General features: G+C 34.4%; 1 protein-coding gene across 2 annotated transcripts in view; it reads left to right on the forward strand.

Annotated features, from left to right (window-relative positions):
• LOC115440830 (Kv channel-interacting protein 4) overlaps positions 1-20074 on the forward strand; it is a 224145-nt gene that overhangs the window by 913 nt on the left and 203158 nt on the right. The window lies entirely within an intron of this gene.

Consider the following 20074-nt stretch of genomic DNA (forward strand, 5'->3'; position numbering starts at 1 on the left):
TGCAAATTGCTTTATATGCACTTAATAACATTTAAAGACTACCAAATTGACTTATCTGAATATTTTAACTATCAAGTGTGACATAACGGGATTTCTAAAAATAAATTATTGGGTCAAATTATGATTATATAATGAATTTTATTTCTTCCTTTATTAAACTAATTCATTGCATTGTAGACTTACATGGGGATATTTATATTCGCCCAGATAGCGACTACCGTACACAAGGGATGAAACCCGCAATCTCTAATAGCCTAAGAAAAGGTGTTGCGTCCCATGAGTATATCCAGTTTCAAACAAGCCAGTATAATTGTTTTGACTGGCGAGATACGAATACCTTGTCAGTCGACCCTTTTGGAACATACTTCTTTTACCATTGGGTCCAGCGAAGTCAGTTTGCTGTACCGATATAAAAAAAGAGGAAGGCAAGGACTATGAGGGCTGTCGTAAGTAGCAGTTTATATCCTGCTAACGATCAATACTGGTTGATAAATGGGTAGGTTACATGGTAGAATGTGTTGGGGTGTAGGTGATGGTATGTGGACTAAAGAGTACTAATCATGAAGGATAAGTGATTTTTGAAGAGGGGGCAAATGAGTACGAGATTGTTTCATTAAACTTTAGTAGATGACAGGTCTGGGGTTTGATAGTGTCCGGGTAGGTATGTATCACCAAATGACATATTTTTGTTGCCAAACAATATCTTGCCAGCGCATGCGTTCCGGCTTTAAGAACATTATAACTAGTGGAAAAGAGCGCAGTGAAGGTCCACTTAAGGCATTATAAATGTATTTTTTCTTTTTTTACAGCTATCGTACTGCAACAATGAATTATTATTTCTTTGTAATTAAATGTTCGGCAAATATTACTACTGCAAATTGCAATATGTATTTGTAATTTCTCATTACTATTTTATTTACAGTAGCGATTTTAACTACATATGTTTTATATTCACAAGAGGAATAATTGAGACTTCAATAAATGGTGCAAAAATGTTATCAGTGGTTATCATAATGTAATCGTGCCGCAATCGACAAATTGGTTCGTTTATCAAAGCTTAAAATTATTTTCTACTCCCGTTTTAATATAAGTAGGAACAATTAATGCAATAAATATTTTTGGGCATATACGTAAATTCTAAACAATCGTATCTTATCTTTCTTCCTAATATTATAAATGAAAAAGTTTGTGAAAATGTTTTGACGTTTGTTGGAAGTAAAAGCAGAACTAGCTGTACGGATTTGGATGAAATTTGGCATATAGACGGACTATGTTCTGGATTACCACTTTGGCTACTTTTTGTCGCAGTCATTTGCTGCCATAGGAGTTAATGGAATTATTTAATCAGATTTTTTAATAATTGGCGCTGGTGTGGTACACGTAGCAGTATAGAATGCTATAGTATTACAAAGAGTTTTGCAAAGAGAAAGGCGTTTAAAGCCTAAAAGCGGTGAAAAGCGAGCAATTATCTAGTTTAATATAATAACTGCGTCTCAATAACATATGATACAGAATAAATTGAGTTTTTATACTCAGCATCAGTCTGAAATCTTAAATTTATGCCTGATATGGTGATAGACGCCCCCTATCACATCATGAAAATAATATACATTGCGGAAAGTGGATGCACAAGTTAAACCTCCTAACCTTTTGGGGATAAAAGACGTGATTGTGTGTGTGTGTGTATGTGTGTGTGAAAGATTATTTACGGACACATCGTTCGATAATCGTAACCACATCGTAACTACCTTTCCTTTGAAATCGTCACCCTTTCGGAGTTATCCATTTGCATACTTCGGATACTAAGTTAACCACCCGATAAACAAGATATACGTGAAGGGAACAAAGCGTATTGGGACTCGCAAAGTTTCTTTCTATTGTTCCCTTGGCGATAATAAATAGACGGCACGATTTAATTCCAATTTGATGAATAACATTATTATTGACGTAAAGTGAACGTGAATTATTGATTTAATAATTATAAAAGAGGTGTCTTTGTAAACATTAATTCTTTGTAAATAATAATTGAATTACGTTTATTAATTCTATTACATCAAAATACGTGACATATAGCTCTCAGAACTGATGGCCGATGGGGCAAGTAGGTTCTGGAGTGGAGGCCACGAACTGGCAAGCGTAGCGTCGGACGTCCACCCACGAGGTGGACAGATGACCTCATAAAAGTCGTAGGAGGTCGCTGGATGGGAGCCGCTTCCAATAGGGCGATCTGGAAATCTTTGGGCGAGGCCCATGTTCAGCAGTGGACATCCTGCGGTTGATGATGATGATGATGAAAATACGTGACGCATATTATCTAGAGAGAAGGCTGAGAGAATTCAAACGAACCGGCATAATTGTGTTGACTGGTCAGCAATAATCATTCCGTCAGTCGAAATACTATCTGAGCGCAGTGGGGGCTCATTGACGTGCCGGTTTAATAAAAAATATGCTAGAAACCCATATTATGCCTTTCGTTTTTTTTTTTATTTGTACAGTTTAACAACATTTGTTTACTCTTATACAACTTACAACTATCAAACATAACAATAAGAAAACATGAATTAAGTGCAACAATCACTTACATAACAAACGGTTACCATAATTTTAGTTAAGTACATCTTTAAAAAATTTGTAATCCAAACGCTATACAATAATTACAAAGACAAAAACAAATACAACAAACGCTATACAATTTTACCGCGCGATCCAGTAAGACTATGGCGACCCAGTCTTGAAATTACTCATAAAAGTTGATAATGCCATTGTATCGAGGATTTGCGGATAACTACAGATCGCTGTCTATTAAAGTTCCTATGGTAATTTTTACTTATGTGTGAAATAGGTAATCTTAATGTAGGTCAAAATTAGAGAACACCATCATTCATCCACTTTATATTTAGAGATATTGTTTACTGAAAAGTCATAAATTTAATTAATTGATAAATATAATTCAATTTGTACAAACATTTACCATAGAATCTTGTTATAGTGAGCCAGTTGTAGAGAGAGATATGTCGTGATTTCTAGATGGCCATGTTTCTGTTTATGACTTTGTAGGTCTAGTTGCCGATGTAGGTATCTTGACGTCTACGGAATAGGAACCTAATGGGTGTTGTAGCGTGTATCGATATTGCGCTTCTAATTACATTATAGTGTTGTCTTTTCATGATATCAAATCTTAAAACGACTTAGGCTTTCACGTTTTATCTCTGCAAGTACTATTCTGGTTAGACGGACATTGTAGCCGAAAATAAATTATTGGAATTTGAATGTATATATTACTGAAAATTGTAATTAAGTACAATATTATATTTCATATGTAGGTATATTGGTGATGTTTATAAAAATATAATAGGCATAATCATAAAACGAATAAATAGCAAACCTAAATCTAAAGACATTTCTCCGTGAAGGTTGTATTTGATGACAGATATATATTCGCCCACTCGAATTCAGAAGTTGGTCAAGTGTACTTCCTCAATTCACCGATAGCATTCCTTTAGCTTGGAAGTATTGAACAACGAACTTATTTCCTATGTAATGGAAAGGTACGTTCTCCCTTTGTAATCGAGAACGGAACGGAGTCGATTCGGATTGTACCTAGATGAAACTGGTGAAGTGATTCGGAAGAAATTTACGGATACCACTTCGTCTTTTTTAGGTATGTTATGTAATATTTTTATGCGATTAATAATGAAGTATAATATTAGCTGGGAGTTTTGTTGACGCTTTAGTCTAGTGGTAGCTTATTCTACTAAAGGCAAGGACCGTAGTTGGATTCACAAAGTGGCAAAACCTTGTGCAAGTTTTTCTAACAAACTATGAATAGATCCTCTAGATGCGGTTGATGACAAAACGACGGTAAAACAGTAACCCCGTAAAGTTTGTCATACTATATTGCCACAGAGGTAAGGACAAGTGAAAAGGAGAAGACCTAAAAAGAGGGTAGTGTCGACGATGAGTATATGGAACTCATCTACTTCTGTAAGACTTTAAAGAAGATTAATTAGAATACTCGAACTAAAAAATACTGGCTGCACGTACATTTTATCTCTCTCATATTTTTTGCAAACATTAATTACTTAACGGCTTCGTGGCTACGCATTCTATATCTAAATTAAACTTTTAAAATCATAACATCCAACACCAAAAAAAAAACATATTTTAAAAATTCAATAATTTTTTAATAAATTATTTTTCAACTGTTATTTTTATTGAAAGCTTTTATAGTTTAATAACATTTAAAAAATTGAGATTGAATCTACTCAACTAAAAACGTTAGCTTGTTATAAAAACGTTCGATAGGGGCGCGCGCCCAGCCCGCTTCGAATGACTACGCATTTACTTAATTACAGAATGAGTTCCACTTGTAATATTATAATGTTATACAACATATATTTTTACTTGTTTCTTATCAATTACTTTGCTTCACTTTAGCCAAATTACACCAGTTTGATAGACCGTTGTCCTCGTGTTTGGTGTTCCCTGAGACTTTACCAGGCTTTATCGCTCGATGTCATAAAATTCGTGCTGCTGATGCACTGCTGATCCTGGTTTAAAGGAGTTATAGTGGTTTGTAGGCGGGAAAATCATATTATTTTATTTAAACATATGATTGACGCGAAGGCCTAGCTGCTAGCCGGTTAGAAAATTATACGATTTTAATTAAGTAGATTGGTAACATAAGAGCTCCGTCTGTATCCTTTTACGCGTTGATACTTAATCTCTTATAAATGATATTCCATGCTTGGATGATCAGGGCACTTTGCACATAGGGAATAGATTAAAATAAAACTAACATAATATTTAAAGATTTGCTCTACGTGTAACAACACCCTTAACTTCAATTTGACACAAATTATTAAATTTCATACAAACATTTTAATTAAATAAAATCATAACACAATTATGATATTTCGGTTCTGATTTTAATATAATAAACGTGAACCCGATACATGATCGAAAATAATTGCGGTAACAACTCTCTCGCCGCATATCCTGTTAAAATCCGAAGAGCCGCCCAACAATGAAATTACTGACTACGTGTACCAAACTAAATGTCAAAAGTGTACATAAAGGTCATAATGGCATTTTCAAAGTGAAGTGGGAGGATAGGTAATGTTGTCGAATGAGTAGTCATTTTGTGGATTTATTCAGCCTTTAAAAAAAAAGAAGTTTTTTACCCTCTTTGAAAAACTGGCTATTTATGTGTACAGAGAGTCACATAGCCTCAAGATAATATGTAAATCGTTGTGAAATTCTTTATATACTTTTATGGCTGATAGTAGGTATACTGTGGAGATATTACTATTCGATTCTAAAGTTTGAATCAATATGCTTAAGTTTAAAATAAAGATTGATTCAGTTTCAAAGCATATCGATGGGATGAAAGTTCCAATATAAATTATGTTTTGGATCCAAGAAGGTTTTGGGGCCGCGTTTCAAAGCCAATTATGGTGAAACTTTCGATAAAATAGTAGTAATGTGGAATATACTTTATTGACTTGTTTTCTTTCCATAATTTACATACTATTTATTAATATGCTTTTATATAGATTTTAAATAAAAAATAATAATTTGACCTAGCACTTTACTTTATTAATGATTTAAAATATTTTATGAAAAAAATCACATTAGGCATTGTAACAACTAACAGCTTCTAAGTAGTCTCGAAACTAAAAGCAAAATCCTTTTCATTACTAAAGAAACTACCTCACAAAAAATATTCAATTTTATTTACCATTTGGGATATTTTCGATCGTATTTTTTATACAATACGTACGTATAGTTACTTAATTCTTTAATTTTAAAAATCCTCCTATCTTAAAATATGCACTATCGGTTTTGTCCAAGTACATAGTACGGATTAGGTCTATATCCAAACGTAGATCTAGCCTCAGGCGTCTGCCTGCCCGCGGTCACATCGTACACTTAAGCTAATTGGGTCTCGGATTAGTGTTCGTTGTACAGAAAATGTGAACAAAGGTTTAAAAATGTTATAAAAAGCAAAAAAATTCAATTAATAATCCTAAAATAATGCCAATATGTACTAATTGAGTCCGGTTTTCCAAGAAAAGAGATCAGTATTACGCTATGGCTTTCTTGCACTATAAGGAAAAAGAAACTTTAATCACATTTTTCTCATTTTTACTGTTACAATTCCGTTTGAAAACCGTTTCATGTAACAGAACGTATAACAGTACTAAAAGATGTTAGTCCAAAAGGAAAAATGTTAATATAAATTCAAGCTACCCGTATTAAAAACGCTAATAATGCACTATGTTTGCGTCATGGAAAAAGGTTTTCTATTATACTTTTGATAAAGAGCGAATTCCCGAAGGCATTGTACGTAGAATATGGACGCAGAGTCGACAAGTCAGGATCGGTTGATTGCGACCTGTGTGGGTCGGTCCATTGTCCCCGTTCGCTTTCAAGAGTCCTTCACCTGGAGCCCACTCGAAGACCTGCCTCGCGTTCATTATTTTAACTTTGTTACTCTTTGACTGGAATTTCATTTTTACGTTTCCGTGTTCTGTTTTTGAAATTCATCTTCGGAGTAAACAACTTAATAACTTATTCAAGTGTGTGTTCTTTGAATTTTCTCCGGGTGATATTTTTTACTTCATATTAAATTTATTAGGGAATAAATATTTACAAAAACTTTTAAACTACTCTAACTGGTCAAGAATCAACACTAATAAAACTTAATTTTTAAAACAGCTGTTGCAAATAAACTAGATGAAAACCAAAGACATATCAACAAACAGAAAAAATCTAAAGTTTCTTGATTATTCTAAATACATTTCTATTCTAGCTTAAATAAAATTATAATGCCAAGCGAACCAAGCCGTATCAGCGTAGAGCGGTGATGTAACCGCGGTAACTTTGAATAGATCTAAGCTACTACATCGGCGTAGGTATAAATTTAATCAAACATCGCTTCGCAAACTGCGGCTAACTTTCATGATAGGCGAATACTTTTGTATGTATAACTCATTTTAATTGTTTAATTAGACGTACTTTGTATGTAATAGTGAGTTAACTGTATGAACAGTGACGTATTAGGTTTTGGTTATGTCATCTAAATATTAGGCTTTCAAGTTTTCGGGACGGTTTCTTCAAATCGTATAAATTAAGATATTTACCTTTATGACTATTTCTGGCACCAAACAGCAACACCTGTATATATACATTATACCTAGTAAGAATGTATTAAAAATAATATATTCTAATAAATAATAAATCAATTTAGAAAAGGCTCTTATTTTAACAATTCAATGACTTCAATTTTATTTATATTTATTTATAACGTTTGTTTATCAGAATATTATAATTTCTATTCAATTTTCCGTTACAGTGTGGGATGTAAAGTTATTAAATATTTTCATAAATAATATCGAAACAAAGGACGGGTAATAAGTTCAATTTGAGTCTGTAGGCGGCACCTTTGTTACGCCTGAATGGTGATCAAATAAAATCTGTTCAATAAATCTATCTGTAATAAAATGGGGTATTAACATTATAGCCCCGTTATGCATGATCCACCCAATGGTATTTTCTATTTAGGGTTGCCATGCTTCCTACAATTTCCTGGAAACTTTCTGAAATACAATCGATTTGTAAATATTTCACGTTTATTTAAGTATGAAAAAATATGTTTATATTTGTTTGTATTTATACAGAATCACAATTTTATTATTTATACGAGTTTTATTTAAATAACAATGTTTTACATCTAACATTTAATTTAAATGAAAACAATTATTGCAGTAGTTACAAAAACTTTGGAACAATATTTTAAAGTTTGTAATTCATATCACGTACAATAAAGAGACTCATATTTAATATTCGCTTTAAAATAGAATTATAATGACTATATATTTTAGAGATTTTTGCTGCTTTTCCAATTTTTTTCAAAATTAAACATAATGCAGCAAGTTATATGCAACTTATCAACACAATTCTTCCTAGTTTCCACAAACTTTTCGGAGTTCACCCATCCCGTGCGTAATCGTAGAAAATTGATTTCGGCGCTGGCAACCCCATTCGATCTCACCTTTGTACGTGATAACTGCTTCAGGCCCATTCTCACGCGCGCTATCTCATCTCGCCAGCTTAAGATGTATCTAAGAATAACAGTATCTCATTTTAAACGTACCTTCTGAATTTCGCCCTTGACGTTGCACATATTTCTTATATTCATGCCCTCAAAGACAGAAGTTAAGTCGTTTCGGAGACAATATGAAAAAAGTTTTTATATTTACCAGACCAAAAAGACAATAATCGATAAATACATTATGGAAAATATCTCAAAATCCCACTTAATATCTTTAAGTAGAATATAATTTATACGATATCTCACCAAATACATCTGAAAATTATTTTTTAAATTAGTTCTTGACGTATAAATGGCTTATCTACGACACGAGTGGATTTAATTTTGAAATGTAATTACCAACGAAAATGTTAAAGTATAAAAAATTATTCCATCTCACGTTTTTTGCAAACCAGCTGCTTGAAACTCGCATAAAAATATGCAGAGAGCTACGACTCTATAAATTAGATTTGTTAATCATCACTGCTAGTTTTACATCGTATGTTACATTAAAATATGCATAACATTTTTGGGACAAAGTGATATTGGCTTTTTCTTCTCAGTATAGCCCGGAGTCTGCATTTTGTTTTCTATATAACAAAACGCTCGACCTGTATCACATCATGCGACGCAATCCATATGGCGAAAAGTGGTTGCGTTTCGGGTGTAAAAGGCGTGAGTGTGTATGTATGTGTGGAGATGTGTAACATTTTAATATATATGGACCTACCGTCTACATGAAATATTATTTGCAATCCTCGGCAATTCATGTTTCTTTTACGGAATTGAAAATTACACTAATTAAATTCAATGATTATTTGCTCGTTCTGGGAATCGAATGTCTACCAGGCAAAGAAAAATTAGTTAACAGAAGTACCAATTATAGCTTTTTTCCCTAGATACATAGATACAAAGTGAGAAATAACTGTGTTCACAGATCTTCATTCGGTTCGAAATCTCATTTATTTACATAAAAACATCGACAGATTAATCCCAAATCCGACTGAACGGAACGGGTCACTGGTGGAACTTTCCACTTTATAGATATTTTATATTGGCGTTCCATTTTTCCGGTTTACGGTAACAAGTTTTAAAGTCTACTCGAGCTATAAGTACTTTGGTAGTTGTTTTTATGTGACGTTTTGGTAGGCAGGTTTTTAAGCGCCGCACAGATGTAAAATTGTTGTCAAGAAACACTACATAAGTTGCTGATGCATCATTTCGTTTCATAGTGTAGTGTTTCGACAAACACTTCAGAGCATCTGTGCTACGCCTTAATAATGTTTTATTAGTTATTCTACTAATTATAATTAGTCTGCATTTTTTACACCTAATGTGGACTGGGAAGGAAAAGCACCCTCCGACAGCCCTTACGACTTCTCGGCATATTTGTTTTATTCTTCATGCCTGGCTTAATGATGATGATATATCTAGCATGCGTTTATTTACGACTGCTTCGGTGGCATATTTGTATTGCGTTATGACTGCAGTGCAGGGGTCTTGGGATCGATTCCGGATACGGGCAAGGGATATTAGATATTTCTACTCAGTATCAGCCCGGAGTCTTGAATTTGTGTCTCATTAGGGGATAGGCTCGCCCCCTACCACATCATGGGAAACATTAACTATGTTTGTGCATTTATTTTTGTAAAGCACTAGCTTTTGTCCATGGCTTTGTTCACATAGAAGACCTTTCTTGAAATAAAAGATATAAATGCAGGATTCAATTTGCAAGAAAATATCGAAATTGTGTGACTCACCCTCTTCCCTCTGAAACACGTTTGAATAAAATTTCCGGATCAAAACCTAAATAAATATCTCGAACGCAAGAGCGTTTGGCAGTTTGTCAAATTTTGAATTCAAATTCATTAATATCTGGAAAATTGGACAGCTATTTCACGATTTTATTACTTTAATATCATAAAATCTGTTATAAACCTTGGTTTTCTGCAAGACACTGATTTAATCTAATTGCCGCCCGACCCGTTCAACCAAATCATGCATGCACATTATAAAAAAGTTTTTATTGGTCTAGCTCTTCTTGAATAGACGTGTCCGTATGTTATTGACAATACAAAAAATTGTTCTGAAACTGCTTCTATGTTTTATTTCCTTCCCCTCGCTGACTCGTGCACAATCTCTCGCTCAATACACCGCAACAGCGTGTTTCATTCATTCTCAGTTTAAAAGCGTAAACTAGTTTTTGATGACGGTTCTGCTTGCGTGAAAAGCTTTATCTGAATTATTCGTCTTACTGTGAATGGTGTTTTTTAACGATATGAATTTGTATGCTTACCAAATTTTATCAAAATTCACTCAGCAGTTTCATAATTTATTTCTAACTAGGAACTGCTCGTGACCTCGCTCGCAAAAATTTTTCTTGTCAAAAATCCCTAAATCTTTTTAATAGTGAATCAAAGCGCTATTTGTACGACGCCGGCGCCTTCTTAAAAAATCAGATTAAAATTACATTATTTCCCACGAGAACAAATTGTCGGGATAAAAAATTAACCTATGTGTTCTAGGACATTGTTCAACGGTTACTGCGTTCACTTTTAACCAACTGCAACCATTTTAACCTACATTCACATAATACGAAGCATCATAAGATTCGATAAACATCCAATCCATATTCACAAACTTTATAAGTAAAACATACTTTAAATATTTTAGGAAGTTTTAATACTTTGAAATATTTTAATAATTCTGGAACATTTTGAGTTTTATAAGAAGGTTAAGTACATTTTAAAGATTTATTATACAAAAGGTACGCTGGGAATAAACCAGTTTTTCATTGAAGCATTTTACCCTGCCATTTAATGGTTAAGAACAAGCCACGAAATGTTATCGTTGTATAAATCACTTCTACATCGTTAACTAGACCTCTACTCTGATTTAGAACCTAGCGTATAATATTACGAATATTACGCTGCTATTATTAAATCTAATACCTAAAACTGGCTACAATTACAGTGATAATGGAACGGGTTCTGTAATACTAATAATTAATTTTCTTCATTGAACAATTCATTTGTTTATCTACCTCTATATCACATATTATTACATCCATACCGTAAACAATGCATGTATTTCTAACTAAGCGATATTTTGCATGAAAATATTCAAGACCACTTGTAAATGACTACAAATACGTTGTTGCCTTAATTTATGACCCATATTATATACTTCGTTAATGGTTAAATAGCCTAGTTGAAGCGACGATAGCCTAGTTGGGTGTAGAACGGACTGCCAAGACGAATGTCCGCATGTTCAAATCACAAGGGCACACACCTCTGACTTTTCTAAAATCATGTGTGTATTCTTTGTGAATGTATCGTTCGCTTTAACATCGTGAGGAAACCTGCACATCTGAGAAGTTCTCTATAGGAATTTCGAAGGTGTGTGCAGTCTACCAATCCGCACTAGGCCAGCGTGGTGGACTAAGGCCTAATCCCTCTCAGTAGTAGAGGAGGCCCGTGCTCATACGTTAGGCAAGTATATAATACAGGGCTGATATTATTATTATTCATCATCTCAGCCACAGGAAGTCCACTGCTGAACATAGGCCTCCCCCAAGGATCTCCACGTCGACCTGTTGGAAGCGGCCTGCATCCAGCGACTTCCTGCGACCTTAGCCAGGTCGTCCGTCCACCTTGTTATTATTATTATTAATGGTTAAATAATTTTTTGAAGATTTATTAAATTAGTAATTGGTATTACATTTAAAGTCCAATACGTATGGCGTCGATAAACAAGTTGTCTATCACCAAAAGCCGAAACAATTAATCCGCATTAGCGCGCAGTCTGCGCTCAGCACACCCTCCATTTGCATATCATCCTCATTTCACCAACAGTCATTTGAATAATTGTTTAATTCCATTCGTTGTGGGGTGCATTCATTCGGATATATTCTGATTTATCGTTGGATGCATGCCGTGTGTTTGTTTTAGTGTTTTACGTCGGAAGGTTTTATGTGGTACAGTACATTTAACTTTTGTTTATGGTTGTACCACTGGCCAATAAAATACACCTGGTGCTAAAATGTTAATGCAACAGCTTGAATATTTGGTTGGTGGTGGCTATTCTGTGAATGCGGTGAAATATAACCTCTCTGTGTACGTACATTGTGTAAAGGTGACTTACATATTTTCGACGAAAGCATCTTTACATCTCAACGTTATTTATAGAAGAAAAGCGAAATCAAGCATTGAATGTGCAAGATTTTACTTTGTGGAAATGAGAGCTGACACTAAGCCGAGGGAATTTCATGGGTACCAAGTATTTCTATGATGATGTGGTATTATGACAGGCGCCTTAATAAAAGATTCAACTTCTATTCGAACATTATGTATTTCTTCGTATGTTATTTATAACGGTAAGCCCTTAAACTAACATAACAATACTAACTTATTGCTAACTCAAGCAATATGCATCTCGTACGCCAAGACACGTGTGTTGCAGTTAATTATAAAATATAACAAAAGTATGGCATCAGTTAATTCACATAGGTCAATGATTTGTACTATGTTCAGCGGTTTCCAATTGAATAGGCTATAAAATATACCTACTTTGCGGCATTTTTTAAAGTTTTTGCTTTTTTGATCTTATATTATACAAAATCTACATTTTCTAATCAAGAGATACTAAGCATTACAATTAAATATTACCTCAAAATCATGGTATTAAATAGGTGCTGATAATATATTTGTAAACCTTACCAACATAGCTCTGCTGATGATCGATACGAATTGAATCGTCGACCCAAAGATGAATAATATTATTCGGTTCACCAGACATAAGCACGATCACCATTCATGGCGGCTGCCCAAAATTGTTTGCGTTATATATAAGTTTCTTATTTCGGGATAAGCGAAGGAATCACTTAGAGCAGTGGTTCTCAAACTTTTTAAATGACGGAACCCTTTTGGGAAGCAAAATACTTGATGGAACCCTACAATAAAACAATTGTTTTTATAAGTGTATTTTTTATTAATCAGCATAATAAAAGTACAATGTAACAGTTACTAATTATTATTGAGAGAGGTGTTTTGATTTTTTTTCCTAAATTCTTGCGGAACCCCGACAGAGGTATCACGGAACCCCAGGGTTCCGCGGAACACACTTAGAGTATAGCTGACTTAGAGTATGCATGCTTCAGAGTTGGAAAAAATGCGTATGATTATTCCAGCTAACATAAGTGCGAACATTGTTTAGATAATAATATAATTTTAGAAGTGAATGCGGAAACCAGTGAGTTTGATATAATTATAATTAGACTATGTTCTGAATATAATTTATATTATATTATCCCAAAAAAGTATACAGTGGAGTGGAATTTTACTCCCGGTAAACCATTTTACGTCGGCAGAGCCGTGATAAAAGTTAGTCTTTGATAATAGCATAGATAAATCATCGGCAACACACCCACAATTTGCTAGTAGGTGTTCGTGGGCAGTAGCAATCATTTACAATCGGGTGACTAACTCCCTATGTTAATGATCTTTTGCTACAATTAGATAACTTCCATCACACGTAAAATAATTGATATTGACTCATTTTGTAAAAAAAAAACAAAATGCTTCGGTGAATAGCATTTATCTGACGTTTAAAATCACATTTATAGTACAACACAGAATGTAATATTAGCTAATACATTTGTATTATTTACTCACATTGGTAAATGTCAGAACTTGAACTTCAAAAGGTCGGGGTTAATAATTTGCTTCATGAATTATATTAATTACACACAGAATTTAATATCACGAGCTCATTTTATGATATAGGTAGATTAGGAGATGTATATTTTAGGATCGCTTTTTACCCGACAGCGATAAAAAGTGGTGAATGTTACCTAGGTGCCTATTTATGAGTATGGTATGTGATTAGATTGTGACGAAGCTCTCTATAGTCTTTTAGCGATAGTATAGTATACTTAGTAGCAGTAGCGTAGAGTCCATATAATCCGTTTCCTACCGGCTTCCTTGATTAAGATTTTATATAGAATCTAATTATCATTAGAACGATTTATAGACCGCATTCATGCATATTGGTACCTATATGTTCTGTCAGGTTCCCTTCTGGATTTTTTTTTCTTTCGCCACTGCTTAGTAGTATTTTATCTTATAGCGGTAGTATAGTTTAGTAGTAATAGTAGCGGTCCCTAGTATACAAACAATAAACACAGCAAACGTTATTGAAAATGTGTACTGTCCATCTAGATGATGAAAATGAAAATGAGTTTGTGTTTTGTTGCCCTGTGCAAATAATAATTGTCATGCGCATATTACAGTATTATCGTTATTGAACGGCCAAACTAATGGTGTTTTAAACAAACGATCATTTGCATGTTATCGGCAAAATTCACAATATTACTCGTTGACACCAAATGGACACGATCTAATTACAATTCCGCTCGATATTTGAACAATATTTGCGTTCGGCCTATACCAAGAAATATAATAAACATTTTCTATCCCCTATTTACATATGTTTTGATTGTAGGAGTAGTGTTAGAAAAACCGGTCCAATTAATAAACCAAAAACTTTGAATCACAAAGAACTGCACAGCACCTAGCTGTCTTCTCATGACCCATTAGATGTTAAACAGGGACGTAGCTAACGCCGTATCAGCTGTATAAGTGATACGAGGCCCCAGAACTTTAAGGGCCCGTCGGCACATACCTACATTTAACTAATAATAATAATAATATCAGCCCTGTATTATATACTTGCCCACTGCTGAGCACGGGCCTCCTCTACTACTGAGAGGGATTAGGCCTTAGTCCACCACGCTGGCCTAGTGCGGATTGGTAGACTTCACACACCTTCGAAATTCCTATAGAGAACTTCTCAGATGTGCAGGTTTCCTCACGATGTTTTCCTTAACCGTTAAAGCGAACGATAAATTCACGAAGAATACACACATGATTTTTAGAAAAGTCAGAGGTGTGTGCCCTTGGAATTTGAACCTGCGGACATTCGTCTTGACAGTCCGTTCCACACCCAACTAGGCTATCGCCGCTTATGCTTATTTTGCGCCCGCTTACATTTAACTAAGCGGGCGCAAAATAAATCGCACTATCCTGAAGGGCCCAACAAATTTTGATATACGGACCCTTTATGGAGCGCCATGGCACTGATGTTACAGTTCATAATTTGCAGTAATTCCATTGACTATCATTTTCTTTACAACCAAACATACTTGTATGAAGTCAGATAAAGACAACGCATACGAGAATAAGCCTAATGAGCAAATTTTATTTCGTCACCATTTCAGCTACTCAAAAAAACAAATTATCCAACTTCGGCTCTAAGTCTGATACGTATGTCTGACACATACAGGTATACGCGTGTATTTAAGAGAAGTCGTTAAGTGCGCTTATCTTGTCCAGCGGGAGTCGACGAGGCTTCATTGTGCAGCTCGACCTCTTGCACTACGTTAATTAATATCGGAGCATGAGATTTTAATTATAAACATTGTTAGAAACTGGTAAAGTATAACGAGGCTTTACTTTGTTAATTATAGTTATAATGAGACTGTAGTGGGTTTTCTTTCTTTAAAAGAGGCTTTTCGACACGCTAGTTTGTAGTTTGTCGAGCGTCTTGACAAGTGAAAAAAAAAACGGACGAGTGCGACTTAGACTCGCCTACTGAGGATTCCGTACAAACTTGTAGTTAAATATCTACATATGTTAGTATATATTTACGGCTTTTAGATTTTATTCCTTTACACGTACTGTAAGACATTGCTCCTTGCCAATTTCCTGATTCTAGGTCAACAGAAACTACCTTATAGGTTTTGACTCCCTAGTGAGATCGCAAAATATGTAACATACTTAAACGGTCAAATCATTTGATCGTGTTGACTTACAAGTATAATTTTACACTGTTTAAATTGACCGTAGACCCGAGTATTTAATATAAATTTCAACTTCATACCTATACGCGCTTCTGAGAAAAAATACGTGACAGACAACCAGCAAAGTAATCCTATAAGGGTTCCTTTTAAGGTACAGTATCCTAAAAATACAAGAAGCGTCTGCCACAATTATTTATTTTCTTATTTCAAAATTTTTAAAGGGTATTCGGAAATATCACTTACTCTCTAAGTTGCCGAAATTCGGATGTATGTGTACCACTAATGATGTCTTTCTCTGTCACCAAACAGAATTTTCAAAGCACTATAAATTATTGTAGTGATTTCTAAAACATTATACCAGTGTAATTACTGGGCCTTTTAAGATATAACTATTAATATCTCAGGATGACAAGCGCAATGAATTGTTTCACAATTAATTATAATAAAAATTTCAGGTAATGATGCTATTGTTTATTGATCATTGCGATATCAAATCTACCTTTCTACGTAATTATTTTGCTAGATTTTCTCCATTCCATTTAGACTTGTAACGGTTGAGTTATCGATATTATTGTTGTCGCTACCAATCTGGAGTTAAGTGGGAAACTGTGTTTTTCTACGAATGCTACAGCTGCATTATGGCGTTGCAAAGAAATCATTAACTAACTATTTCTTTGTTTAATTAAATGTTAATATTAGATAGAATTGTTGTTTTTAGTATTAATTAGATGCAAGTCATTTATCGTGCAGACTATATGGAATAATAATCGTATGAATTATGGCCTGGTTACTCTCGTTGGAAAATGTAATTAAGTATCGATCCGATTCTGTTTTATTTTTTATCCATTATTATAGGAGTCCGATAGGTTACTTTTATCCCACAAAATATTTAGGTAGGTGGATATGCGATCAAAAACTAATAATGTTGATCTACTTTTTACTCAAATCATGTAAGTATGCAGTTTTGTAAAAATATTTAGATGATTGAATATTTGTTAGAATAAAACTCAACGAATCCCGATAAATTTTAGGCTATAAGTATTAATATACCACGATTATTATACTCTAGATTGAAGTCCACGATGTAATCATCGTGGACTTCAATCTAGAACTGTAAAGTGAAACTTTTTGGGGAGAAAGGACTAACTAACCAAACAGGTAAGTCTGCATCATAACAACTTCATAGATAAACATATACAAGCAGTGATATTGATGTTTTTCAAGTTACTTCTTAGAGCTAGTTCCGTTATTATGAAGAAACATTTCCCTCGGAGTCCCTGTAGGCGCTCCTGTGGTTATATTACATCGACACGCTTGTTCCTTTAAACCTTGTTGTGTTCGATCTACTTTATTTAAGTACTGTTTCTTGTTAATGGTATTGACCGATCAGAAATGTAGGACACTAAATGTTGTTATAAAAAAATATGATACTGCCTGCATTGTGGACATAGTTTGTATTACAACTGACGACGCATGACTAGCGCCGATGCCTCGGGTTTGATATCTGGGTTGGGCAAAATGATTTTGGGCTTTTGTACTCAAAATCAGTCCGAAGTCTGGAATTCGTGCCCGATATGGCGCCGATGTCATCTGTTTAAGAAAACTGATTAACGAATTCCATTATTTCCTTTGGAATCAAATAACTGGAATAAAAAGTAGCTTATTTGTTAATCCAGGACTACGTGTGTACTAAATTTCATTCAAATCTGTTTAGCTGTTGCTATGTTTACTTCGAACAAATATCCAAACATTTTTACATACTTTCGCATTTACAATATTAGTTAGACAAATAAATATTCCGCTTGTTGAGTCCAAGGTAATTCCCAAAGTATTTCTTCCCATTCAGGTCAATTATTAAGTATTATACTCCTCCCTACTCGCTAGATCAATATATGGTACTCCTCGACCAGGAGCCACTTAACATCTCGAGTTGCTATAGCTACAAAGGTTTCCCTGTAACTTATTATTTACCCCTATAATTCTTTCTACAAAAAGTATCTATTATCAATATTACTCCCAACTCAATTAGTGCCGGTTCCACTATACGAGTGACGCAATACAAATGTCCACGAGTACATACGACACAAGTATATGAAAATAAGCGTTGCCTGTCCCAAGGGTGTACAACACGCTACGGCTACATTGCAGCTTTAATACGCGCTCACTTCGCTGTAAACGTAGGCCATATTAGAAAATGTTGCGAATTAACTAAGGAAGTCAGAATTCCTTGCTTACTCTAGGGAGCGTGAGTAGGTATTGAGCTGACTTCTAGATGGCTAGGTTACTTATTATCAGAGGTGGCCTCAAGAGGATGGGACCTGGGCAACCGCCCGGGATCTCGCGCGGTGCCTTAGAGGACCTTACGATCTTACCAACGAACTGTTAAAACCGGAGAACTTTTTTTTTGCTTTCGCCTGTGGCGTCGCGACGTTTCGGGTCTCCACTGCTTAACACATTGAAGGCTTACTATACTTATGTTGTAATAGTGCCACAATGCAGACAGATTATTCCGTCGTATGCATGTGTTCATTCGATTAGGGATGACATAAAATGAAACGTCACGAGAAGTAGGATGTTATATCAAAGAGAGGTTTCTATTTAAACTAAAGTTGTATATAGTTTTAACACTACCATTAAAATGGGTGTATTAAATTACTGAGTCTCAAAGTAACATAGAGGCTTAAGTGGCAACAACTAGACCACTTTATAAATTACAAGCCATTTACGATAACAAGAAACCTTTATTTTCTACATGTAAAATTCAGCCATTAATCACACTTAGTCCTGGATTTACTGGGATAAAAGTATCAAGTTGTAGCCGTATAATATTAATAACACTACTTGAAACTACGTTCAATCCCACAACATTTGATTCAAAAACATAATATATTACATACAACATTATTGATTCGCTATGATAATCAAACTCATGGCTCCTTAATTCAGAATCCTAAACTCATTGCTCCACTGTTCAAATACTGTCAAATATTATATATCTTGTTCAAAAAAGACCCTTCCGCCGAGAACTAGTTACTTATTACGAATTAAACTGAGTCAGTAAAGCCTTTCAAAAATATAATGCTGTTACGCACGCAAATTTCTAGTTCCTAAACATTAGGCCCGTGGAGAATAATTGTCGTTTACAAACACGTCAGCGCTTCCAACAATTATACACATAATTATAATTTTAGGCCAAATGCTACATTGTGTAATGCTGGTCCTTTATTATATTATTGAGATACTTTTAGACAAATCTTTTAGAGGTATTACTGTGAAGGTGGTGGTAGGATATATTTTGTATCCGTCCGGATAGCGAGAACCGTTATACAAGGTGTTAAAACCCACCATAGTGGCCTACGTAAGTGTGTCGTGTTCCGGGATCAACCTGTGTATATCTAGTTCCAACAGGCCGGCATAATTGTGTTGACTGTCGAGGGGTAATCATTTCTCGTCAGTCTAAATATCGATATATAACCGCAATCACCACACTGTAAATAAAACTGCCAGGCATTAGTAAAATAAAATGTGTTACGCAAAAATTTCGGCTAAAAGTAAAGTTTTCGCGAAAAAGGATCAACTTCAAATCTTGGTATGAGTTTGTAAAGAGCGTAATCTTGTAGTTCTTGAATTTTGCTCACTTTTTGTATAAAATAATACGTCGGCTGTTACTTTTTACGGCGCACATTTGCAGTGGCTGTAGTGAAATATATGCGTATAAAATTGGAACAATTATTTTATGCGCCATATTCTTTTGTGTCAGAACTTATTTTCTTGTCATTTATTTTAAGTATAATATATTAGTGATTACTGTCACTTGTTTTTATATGACTAATCAATTTAGATACTATTCCGAAACGTTATTCTATTACTTTACTATTAATTACTTTTCTTATAATTTTGTACCAATCCTATTCCAGAGTACTCAAAATAATATTTGTGAACTGGTTACTGTTACAAAACTCACGAATTTCGCACAATGTCTCTGAAATCCCTGAATTTGATAGTATAATTAAAGCAATTGCCACGCTCGCGTTCCACCTAAAACCCTGAATAATGGAATTGTTCAAAACGATGCCTAATATATTTGTCGGTTCACTTAATCTGGTAGAAGTCGGCATAAT

Source organism: Manduca sexta, chromosome 19 (genome assembly GCF_014839805.1).
Source record: "Manduca sexta isolate Smith_Timp_Sample1 chromosome 19, JHU_Msex_v1.0, whole genome shotgun sequence".
Classification (NCBI taxonomy): domain Eukaryota; kingdom Metazoa; phylum Arthropoda; class Insecta; order Lepidoptera; family Sphingidae; genus Manduca; species Manduca sexta.